This window comes from Aedes aegypti, chromosome 3 (assembly GCF_002204515.2).
Source record: "Aedes aegypti strain LVP_AGWG chromosome 3, AaegL5.0 Primary Assembly, whole genome shotgun sequence".
Lineage (NCBI taxonomy): Eukaryota > Metazoa > Arthropoda > Insecta > Diptera > Culicidae > Aedes > Aedes aegypti.
The window spans coordinates 321,361,824-321,374,519 of NC_035109.1; positions in this window are offsets into that span (position 1 = coordinate 321,361,824).

Genomic DNA, 12,696 nt, shown 5'->3' on the forward strand with positions numbered 1-12,696 from the left:
TAAAATAATCAATAATTTCAGGCAAAAATCGTTACAATCTTCTATTGCCACGATTAATGCGTTATATGTTTAGGTTAAGTTAGGTTAAGTATATTAAAAACGTTTTTTTTTTCTCTTGTAAGCAAGTAAAATCAACTCACCTGTAAAAAATCTGAACTGCTACGGCAAATGAAATGTAATATGTTGTTAACAAAATGTTAATAAAATCTTAGATTTGTTTTACCAAATTAGGATGATAGTGTTGTGTAATAACACAGAACACCTAGATATAAGAAATAACGAATGTAATGTTTGGAATGATACTAATAAGAAAATTAAAAAAAAAAAGTACCACATTGATCGATCTTGAAATTGAAAGGTGGCACCCAATACCGGACACGATCTGAAAATGACTCAAATTCTGTAAATTTGAACATCATTGAATGTGTTTACTATGGGAATAGTATATAATTGCAAATTCAATGCATTTGCAACATTTGCAAGAACAATTTGAATAAGTATCAGTTTGTAAGGTGTCCATCAAAAACCTTTTTCTTATATGATGAAAAATAGCACATTTTACGACGTTGTTCTGAATGTTAATTTTTCTTAATTTTATTGCATGTTTGATACCATGATCGACGGAATCCATGGAAAATGGATGTATTTTGAGACACTGGTGCAATAATTACAAAGATATAATATAACAAATCAAGCTGTCCGAAACTGGGGGACAGAAGGTGCTTAACCAAAATTGTAATTTGTCCATATTTAGTTCAATTATGGTACAAAATACATTCATACTTTCAAATAAGGATTATGTTCGAACATACTTGCGTGATCCATAGTATTTTTTCATATTCAAAATAATTACTAAATTTACTAAAAATTAGGGCGATACGTCATTTTTTTTAAGATTTTCAATCTTTTGTACTTTTTTAAGAAGGCATGCATATTTCAAGGATGTGTTATTCTACGCAAACATTAGTCTCCATAATAGCTTCCCTTTCTACTAATACACCATCTTGATTGGACCATGATTTCTCAATGTTACGACTTTGTCCGGTATTGGGTGCTGTCCGGTACTGGGGGATCTCCCCCTATATTGTTTACCAAAACGAATCCCTTCATCAACCCTGTCCCATATCCAAACTCCCAGTGTCTACTTATGGAAGTGTAAAGGACTCCTCGGCTTCCATAAAGCAAGTAACACGTCAACATTTTCATTTCATCCCAAAATTGACCTGCATTCGGACGCAGCCAGCGCCATTATTGTTGTTATAATAATGAGAGCACCAGTACTTACACATTGAGGATGCTAATGATCCCAAGTAGTGTATGGTGGTTCCCTGCGTAAGTACAGCTGTTCTTGCAATAACGGAAGAAGCAACTGCGGGCGGTCAATCATGCTCATGCCCATACTCTTTAAATATTCCTTAAAGATTTTTTTCCATCAAGAATTTATGCAGATTGTCATCCAAAAATTTTTCTGGAATTTCTCCAGTTGTTTCTCTGATAAATCATCCAAACTTCATTCAGGATTTGTTTCAAAGTAATTTTCCAATGATTCCCATAAATAAACTCTTAAAAGTCCTCCAAAACTTTATCCTGCAATTTCTTCATGCACTTCATAAATAATGTAATTTTTTGACATTGTTTTGTATTGTATTGAAAAACGTGTATATCTAATCCGTTGGAAATCCGGGAAAAAATCAGGACTTCAACCAAGTTTACCTCCAAAAATTGCTCCATAGATTCTTCTAGGGATTTCTGTGAAAACTCCTATAAGGGTTCTCTCTAGAGTTTCCACAAATTATTTATCGACCCATAGGGCATTCCAGATGTTCTTCCATTTTATACAAAGACTATTTTTCGAAAGATTCCTCCAGTCTATGCTGTGAGTTACTTGTGTTGGAAATTCAGATCTTTTCATAGACAAAAGCTGACAAAATGACAAAATTTTGGTTAAAAACAAAAATGTTTTAAGCTTGAGCTTGATTTGCCGCCCGTGTTTGCTACTCCAGTACCACCGGATCAGCTGTACTTACACAATGAACCAACTAGATGTCTGCTTAGGATTAACAGACACCCTCAGTGTATAAGTGCTGGTGATCTTCTATTTTCTAGGCAACAATGGCGCCTGCCACGTCAGAATGCATTTGATGCATTTGATGATGCATTTAACTGGCTCCCACAATAGACCGTATATACCACTACGTCTTCGCTAGTTCATGCGGGAAGGGTGTAAGGTAAATTTATGGCAGAGAGGCCTGCTGTTTGATTAGTAGACTGCCTATGTATCAGGCGTATCAGGCGTAAGGAAAGGCGTGCTATAATGATGGAAGAATGGAAGCGTAGAGAAACGATTTTGCTGTCAGTCTCTGGTTCTAGGAAATGTTATGAACGATTAGATCAACTGTGATAGATTTAGAGTGGAAAGATATTAGCAAATAAAAAATATACAACTACAAAGTACGAGGAGCCATTTTTAGTCATTTAAGCTGTTTAAGGCAGTTTTATGCCGTTTTTAGCAGTGTGAAGCTATTTTAGGCCGTTTGAATAACCCATTTTAAGACAATACAGTGATACCTCCATGAGCCGATGTTCCATGACTCGATATCGACTCATGGAACCATACTAAAAACATAATTTCATGGTTACTATGATGGTCCCTAGAAGCAGCTTTCCAAAGAATTGCTGTTCCATGACTCGATATTTCCATGAGTCGATGGTCCCTTCAATATCGACTCATGGAGGTTTCACTGTATACGCTATTTGTAGCCACTTCAAGCCATTTTAAATCGTATTAAACCGTGTTTACCGTTTTAAAGGCATTTCAAGTCGTTTTAAGCCTTTTAATGCATTTTGAGCTCTTTTAAGCCATTAAAAGCAATTGTTTGAAATTTAAAGCCCGTTTGGCCAGTTTCAGCCGTTTTAGGTTATTTAACCCATTAACGCCCGAATTATTTCACAGTTGTAGTAATCACCTGATTCTTTCTGGAGTATCGCATTATGATTAGAGAATACTTAAACCGTCATTTAAATGGAAATCTACGGTCACATTTTGTCACAGTACACAGTGGGTCATATGTACGCAAAATATTGAAAAAATTAAAATACTTGATTATTTTTGCAAATGTTTAAAGGTGATATGGTGCATTAAAAAGTTACAAGATATTATGACAAACATAATGTAAACGGTAAGAACATGATACCATAAATATAAATAACAAAACAAGGCTTATTTGAAAACTACACCACAGAATGATGCTGAATGTGACACGCGTACGAAACACACACGATCACATACACGTACATGCACAACACATACTCGTTTACACATACAAACATGCATATATTCATACACACATAGCCACAGTAGTCGCATTCTCCTCCTTTATTTTACGCCAGGCTCGTTTGTATCAAATAGTTACGGGGTACACACTTATACAAATTTCCACGAATATGATATTTTTTGTCGTAATAAAAACAGTGCTGGGAATGGTAATAGTAGTAGGCTTGAATTTCGCGAAAATCACGTGGCTCTCTCACTACAGTAGTTTAAAATCGTGAATCTCATCAAGTAGCCTATATTGGGTACATGAATTTCTCTAAATCAGTAGTGTCATTGAAGGCTCTAAATGCGGGAAATGCAGCGGGAAATAGAACATTTTTCTACAGTAATTTTGGGTTGCCCTTAGCAACGGGTGTTTTGCAATTTTCAAGGCTTTTTGCCTACAGCAGCGATGGGCGTGAGTTTCACTGGCTTCGCTGACTGTGATTGGCTTTGTTTGACTACTGTAGAGTGAATTTCAGATTTTTTCCCAACCCTGAATAAAAACCACTAAGGACTTCCTAACAATTACATATTGTTTCTACAGAAATCTTAAAGGCTTCGCACAGAATTCCAACAGGATTCCCTCAGGATTCTCGAAGAATATCACAAAATCCCCATTGGAATTTTTCCAGGATGCTTATGCAAAAACACACTGAATTCTCATAATGTTGACAATTCCCGCAGTATTTCTACACAATACCCAAATAATTCTTACAATTGACTCTTACCAATAAGACCAATCCAAATTCCCAAAGTATTTCTACGTGATTCTCTCAGGAATACTAACTGTTTGCCATATAACTATAAGATAAGATTACAACAGGGCCATCACAAGAATCTCAGCATTCTCGTTAGATTTCCAATGTATTTTAAAACTTTTTGCTCACTATTTGCACAGACTTTCAACATAACTCCAACAGGATTCCCTCAGTATATCCTTGGGTAACCATTTAACAATTCCCACTGGAATGCCAGAATCCTCACTGGAATACAAACATCTACACTAGAATCCCAAAATCCGCACTAGAAATCCATGATCTATGCTTTACTCCAGGGATCAACACTGGAATTCAAGAATCCACACTGGAAACTCAAACTCTTCACTGGTATCCATCAATGAAACTCTAGGATCCACATCTGAAATCCATACTGGAATATCTCAGGATCCGCAGTGAATTTCAAAAGTCTACAGTGGAAATGCATAATCTTCACTGGTGTTCAAATATCTACAATGAAATCCTAAAATCCACACTGAAATCCCAGCAATCACATTAGAAACCAAGGACCCATGTTCCAATCCTGCGGTTCACACTAAAATCGCAAGATCCATACTGGAGTATCAAGATACTGAAACCTCAAGGTCCCTACTAAAATCTCAGGTTTCAGATTAGATTTACATGACCTATGTTACAATCCCAGGATCTAAACTGGAATTCCAGGATTCAATTCCAGGAATTTCAATACCCACAATGGAATACCAAGATTCGGAACAACAGTCCCAAGATATACACAAAAATACAACAAACCTAGTGGAATTCTAATATCCACATTAGAAACCAGGGATCCACAATGCAGCAACACAATCTACACTAGAATACTATGATCCACACTGAAACACTTGGAATCAGACTGGAACACCAGGATCTACATTATCATTCCAGGATCCACACTGGATTCCAAGAATCAACACTAAATTCCTAAAATCCACACTGGGTTTCGCAAAATCCACACTGGATTCCCAGAATCCACACTGGATTCCCAGAATCCACACTGGATTCCCAGAATCCACACTGGATTCCCAGAATCCACACTGGATTCCCAGAATCCACACTGGATTCCCAGAATCCACACTGGATTCCCAGAATCCACACTGGATTCCCAGAATCCACACTGGATTCCCAGAATCCACACTGGATTCCCAGAATCCACACTGGATTCCCAGAATCCACACTGGATTCCCAGAATCCACACTGGATTCCCAGAATCCACACTGGATTCCCAGAATCCACACTGGATTCCCAGAATCCACACTGGATTCCCAGAATCCACACTGGATTCCCAGAATCCACACTGGATTCCCAGAATCCACACTGGATTCCCAGAATCCACACTGGATTCCCAGAATCCACACTGGATTCCCAGAATCCACACTGGATTCCCAGAATCCACACTGGATTCCCAGAATCCACACTGGATTCCCAGAATCCACACTGGATTCCCAGAATCCACACTGGATTCCCAGAATCCACACTGGATTCCCAGAATCCACACTGGATTCCCAGAATCCACACTGGATTCCCAGAATCCACACTGGATTCCCAGAATCCACACTGGATTCCCAGAATCCACACTGGATTCCCAGAATCCACACTGGATTCCCAGAATCCACACTGGATTCCCAGAATCCACACTGGATTCCCAGAATCCACACTGGATTCCCAGAATCCACACTGGATTCCCAGAATCCACACTGGATTCCCAGAATCCACACTGGATTCCCAGAATCCACACTGGATTCCCAGAATCCACACTGGATTCCAGAATCCACACTGGATTCCCAGAATCCACACTGGATTCCCAGAATCCACACTGGATTCCCAGAATCCACACTGGATTCCCTGAATCCACACTGGATTCCCTGAATCCACACTGGATTCCCTGAATCCACACTGGATTCCCTGAATCCACACTGGATTCCCTGAATCCACACTGGATTCCCTGAATCCACACTGGATTCCCTGAATCCACACTGGATTCCCTGAATCCACACTGGATTCCCTGAATCCACACTGGATTCCCTGAATCCACACTGGATTCCCTGAATCCACACTGGATTCCCTGAATCCACACTGGATTCCCTGAATCCACACTGGATTCCCTGAATCCACACTGGATTCCCTGAATCCACACTGGATTCCCTGAATCCACACTGGATTCCCTGAATCCACACTGGATTCCCTGAATCCACACTGGATTCCCTGAATCCACACTGGATTCCCTGAATCCACACTGGATTCCCTGAATCCACACTGGATTCCCTGAATCCACACTGGATTCCCTGAATCCACACTGGATTCCCTGAATCCACACTGGATTCCCTGAATCCACACTGGATTCCCAGAATCCACACTGGATTCCCAGAATCCACACTGGATTCCCAGAATCCACACTGGATTCCCAGAATCCACACTGGATTCCCAGAATCCACACTGGATTCCCAGAATCCACACTGGATTCCCAGAATCCACACTGGATTCCCAGAATCCACACTGGATTCCCAGAATCCACACTGGATTCCCAGAATCCACACTGGATTCCCTGAATCCACACTGGATTCCCTGAATCCACACTGGATTCCCTGAATCCACACTGGATTCCCTGAATCCACACTGGATTCCCTGAATCCACACTGGATTCCCTGAATCCACACTAGATTCCCAGAATCCACACTGGATTCCCAGAATCCACACTGGATTCCCAGAATCCACACTGGATTCCCAGAATCCACACTGGATTCCCAGAATCCACACTGGATTCCCAGAATCCACACTGGATTCCCAGAATCCACACTGGATTCCCAGAATCCACACTGGATTCCCAGAATCCACACTGGATTCCCAGAATCCACACTGGATTCCCAGAATCCACACTGGATTCCCAGAATCCACACTGGATTCCCAGAATCCACACTAGATTCCCAGAATCCACACTGGATTCCCAGAATCCACACTGGATTCCCAGAATCCACACTGGATTCCCAGAATCCACACTGGATTCCCAGAATCCACACTGGATTCCCAGAATCCACACTGGATTCCCAGAATCCACACTGGATTCCCAGAATCCACACTGGATTCCCAGAATCCACACTGGATTCCTAGAATCCACACTGGATTCCCAGAATCCACACTGGATTCCCAGAATCCACACTGGATTCCCAGAATCCACACTGGATTCCCAGAATCCACACTGGATTCCCAGAATCCACACTGGATTCCCAGAATCCACACTGGATTCCCTGAATCCACACTGGATTCCCTGAATCCACACTGGATTCCCTGAATCCACACTGGATTCCCTGAATCCACACTGGATTCCCTGAATCCACACTGGATTCCCTGAATCCACACTGGATTCCCTGAATCCACACTGGAGTCCCTGAATCCACACTGGATTCCCTGAATCCACACTGGATTCCCTGAATCCACACTGGATTCCCTGAATCCACACTGGATTCCCTGAATCCACACTGGATTCCCTGAATCCACACTGGATTCCCTGAATCCACACTGGATTCCCTGAATCCACACTGGATTCCCTGAATCCACACTGGATTCCCTGAATCCACACTGGATTCCCTGAATCCACACTGGATTCCCTGAATCCACACTGGATTCCCTGAATCCACACTGGATTCCCTGAATCCACACTGGATTCCCTGAATCCACACTGGATTCCCTGAATCCACACTGGATTCCCTGAATCCACACTGGATTCCCAGAATCCACACTGGATTCCCAGAATCCACACTGGATTCCCAGAATCCACACTGGATTCCCAGAATCCACACTGGATTCCCAGAATCCACACTGGATTCCCTGAATCCACACTGGATTCCCAGAATCCACACTGGATTCCCAGAATCCACACTGGATTCCCAGAATCCACACTGGATTCCCAGAATCCACACTGGATTCCCAGAATCCACACTGGATTCCCAGAATCCACACTGGATTCCCAGAATCCACACTGGATTCCCAGAATCCACACTGGATTCCCAGAATCCACACTGGATTCCCAGAATCCACACTGGATTCCCTGAATCCACACTGGATTCCCAGAATCCACACTGGATTCCCAGAATCCACACTGGATTCCCAGAATCCACACTGGATTCCCTGAATCCACACTGGATTCCCTGAATCCACACTGGATTCCCTGAATCCACACTGGATTCCCAGAATCCACACTGGATTCCCAGAATCCACACTGGATTCCCTGAATCCACACTGGATTCCCTGAATCCACACTGGATTCCCTGAATCCACACTGGATTCCCTGAATCCATACTGGATTCCCTGAATCCACACTGGATTCCCTGAATCCACACTGGATTCCCTGAATCCACACTGGATTCCCTGGCTCAAAGCTTTGAGCTTTGCTACCAACACAGGCAAAATACAGGAGGCTTCAATGTGTTCTTATACTGATCAATCAACCGAACGGTTCTATTGATCGATTACTGATATTAGGAATTGACACGCAGTCAGAGAATTTGTCTCTATCATCAAAACAATCACGGTCGAAACCTTCTCCTATGTATATGATATTTGGCTAATAAGAAAATGCAGTTCTAACTGGACCATGTGGTGACTGGTGGGAAGAGCACACATGATAGAGACAAATTCTCTGACCTCGTGGTAATGGCCGGGGTTTGAACAACCTAAGAGAAGATCGGGTAATCAACCCAGATGAGAACTTTGGTCGTGTGCTGACAGGAAACCCACGATTCTGCAAACCTTGAGCGTCTGTTCCCCATGTCAGGGGCAGCTGATCATCGTCCGAGTGCCAGAGAAGAACTCTAATCTAAGCTAAGCTGTGCACTATGGCCCTCCAAACATAAGGGGGGAATGGTCCTCCAGAAATCTAGGGGGTTTGCGTCAGGCCCTGCAATGCAGCCGTAAAAATGATTCTATGACACTACCCCGAACGCCACTACCCCGAATGCCACTACCCCGAACGCCATTACCCCGAAAGCCATTACCCCGAATGGGTCATTACCCCGAACGCCACTACCCCGAATGGGTCACTACCCCGAACGCCATTACCCCGAATGCATAAAATTTGGAACTTATTCTAGTGAGAGAGTGGAGAGATAATTGTACGATTCCTTATGAGTATTTAACGAGTGGCTCAACAATTTATATTTCAAACATTAGAAGATATAAAAGCAGCTATTTTTTTAGCTAATAATTTTTGGATACTAAGTTTTATTTCGATTTGTCCTCTAATTTTGGTGAGATTCACACAGCCACATTGCAATGCTCTGAAGAACAGCCTATTTCGAAAAGAAGGGTGAATTTATTATGCAAAGGATAGCTATAATATGCACAAAATTAGGATGTAGTAAAGTTTCTTATTGGACGTTGGAACCCACTTCCTTTACTCATTGTAGGTGTCGGGCTACTAGTATTGAGATCTCCTTAAAGATTTTGTTTCGTAAACGGTGGTAATGGAAGATCACCCTGAGATAATCGCTGCAAGTGTTCGTCTATGGAACCCGCTTAAAAACCAACCTGATAGACAACCGTTCCACTAAAGCAAGGAAACGTTAATACACTTGTACATGTTAGAAAAACGGCGGCCTTTGATTGCCGCTACAGTAAAAACTTTCGTTGATTTGTGGGATTATTAATTTGAATATCGATGAGATAATCACAATTTTTTTTGTGAATTGAAGAAATGATGATGACAGCAAAGCGGTGAGCAAATTCATAAGAGACCTGTCTGTTTCAATACAAGAAGATGAAAGAAAGGGAAAATTACTGATTAGAATTATATGAGGATTCACTTGAGGATATATTCCTCAGAAAAAGCTGTTCTATATGGAAATATTAATGACTAGCTTGTCCAACGAAAACTTGAAAGAACAGCCTATTTAAGAAAGAAGGGGAAATTTCTGGTGAAATGTTTGCAGCTATGGCGTGAATGATCACTGTATCAACGTGATATGTAACAATATGATATGTCATATCATGCTATGACACAACATGTATACACAAGAAAGGAAAATATTTGCTTTAAAACAAAATTGAAATATGGACACAACCAAGAAGTTCAAATATCTGTGTTCACGCAGCTGTTCAGCAAGACCATATTAAGGATTATGAATTCAAATTCCTCCGGTGGTGGATCTTATGCATTGAGCATTTCCTTGACGTTCTATGCCCAGGGACAATAGAACATGTACAATAATGGTAAGTTGACAAGGAGAGCTCTTAGTCAATAAACGCCTTATTTTATCAAAAGCCCAATCACAAATTTCGTAACGCTGAAGGGGACAAAAAATGTTGTCCATACAAAAAGTGGTACGAACGGGTGGGTAGGTGAAATTTGTAAACGAACCTTTGAACTGCGAAAGTGCCCACTGGGCTGATAAAAAGGTACCGTCTCCGAAAGAATGAGAATAGTTGCCAACAATGTATTTCGAAAGAAGAGCTAACATAAAAAAGAAGGGAAAATATATGACGAACATTTTACCGACGAATTTTACGCGCCATTAATTACCAGTTTTCATTAGAGACGCATTTTTGCCCGCAAAACAATATATTTCACTGTATCTCATACTATTCGGGGTAATGGCTCATTCGGGGTAGTGGCGTTCGGGGTAATGACCCATTCGGGGTAATGGCTTTCGGGGTAATGACCCATTCGGGGTAGTGGCAATCGGGGTAGTGGCGTTCGGGGTAATGGGATGGAGCCGTAAAAATACATCAGCTCTAGAACATTTATGATTGCATTGTATGGTTATACTATTTTTAAGTGATTTCTTAATATATCAGAATTATATGTTATCAACATGTTATTTGGCTTTGTCAGGCCATACGGCTCTTGAGTCCAGTTAGTAAATAGTTTGGAAATGGAATCCTTCAGTATCGTTGTATTAAATATGCCTTTTGATTAGCATTCACACAAAAGTATTCATTAAACTCATTGATATATTACCGTACTCAGAATTGTCACATTCAATCCGGTTAGTCAAATAACAGAAAGCCTATGTTGCGCACGTGTGCTCAATATGAGTCTATGATTCACCGAAACTTGATTGAAAAATCTTCAATTTAAGACTAGTGTCATATGTATGCGAGTGTGTGCTCATATTTGAAAACCAAATTGAATTTCATTTGGTTTTCTCCATATATTTTACAAAGGAGCAAAAAATACGATTACGTTGGTCATGTTCTTCAAAATGCTCTGAAAAATTCAATTTTCACTCAATTTGTATGAAACTTTGGAAAAAGACTATTTAATTATCGTATAAAAATACAAAAATATTTTGGGAAATAGTACTGCAAGTTAGTTTTTTGACTATTTTCCGCCCTCGCATCACTGCCCAGCATTTACCAACCTGTATAACCACATTGATTCACATACCCATATACGGCTCCACTTTGCTACATGCCACAAGAGCCTTCGTATGGACCTACAACATAGGCTTTACAATACAAATCTTCCATTTTCGGTATAAAACTCTCGTCAAAGCTACCATCAAGAGCAATTTGATTGGTCGAAATCGGTTTGCTACAATTAGTGGGACTCTTATGCGTAGAAATTCCCCCAAAACGCGGTATTTCTAGGCATAACCGTCCCACTTTGAATTTCAGAGCAAAATTCAAACTCTTTCGCAAAAAAAACAGTTTTTGACTATAAAGAACACCCACTGCCTAATATTGTTATGAAGAAATCATTCGAATTTGTCATAACTTTCACCAATACGGAGCATAAATGTGCGAAATCTTTAACCGCGTTTTTCTCGGTTTCATATTTTGGAACATGGGACATTTATGCGTATAACAGCAGCATAGTTCCCTTTTTACCCGACCTGACCCAGTGCCTCACCGGAATAACTCTGGCAACATGAATATTTCCGTGTTCCTCTGTCCACTTTTAGAAACTAGATATGTGTGCTAGTATACTGACAAAAAATCATTTGAATCCATTTATATTTCGCTGAGCGGTGAGGGTTTTAGAATTTTTGCTTTCACTCAGGCCTATACGGGTTAACTAAGACTAGTTTTGATTGATTGATTGACTCTTTATTAAGGGGAAATTCAGCCCGAGGCTGGTTCATCCCCGTCTAGTTTTGATTTGAGACAATTTTTTTGTTCTACAAGGTTTTTTATCAATTTAATTTCTGGTGCTAAAAGTTTTGAAATTGGTTGGAAAATAACGTAGTTATGGCGACTACACTGTAGGTGTAAATTCACCTTCAAGACGCTCGCACCATCTCTAAATCTAAATATTGAATCAGTAATCTTGTAATAAAAAACTTTTTGTAGAGTGATGAGATTTTATAATACGCGGCAAATGTTCTTAAAACAAACATAGTACAAATCGTAGAAAAACCTGTCACCGTGCCGGTGCATAACAAGAATATGCTATAATCCAACATAGAACATCCGTTGTTGTAATGATATCAAAATGTGTTCTTTTGGTAAGTACGATTAAGAAGCAGATTTCGATTTTCAATACTAGTCAATCTATTGCATTTAACATGTATTAACATAAAAATATGCTTAACACAACCGTTTCATTTATTTTGTTTTTTTTTTGCTTGTTTTGAAAATGTACATGGAAAGGTGACACTACTTTTATTATAT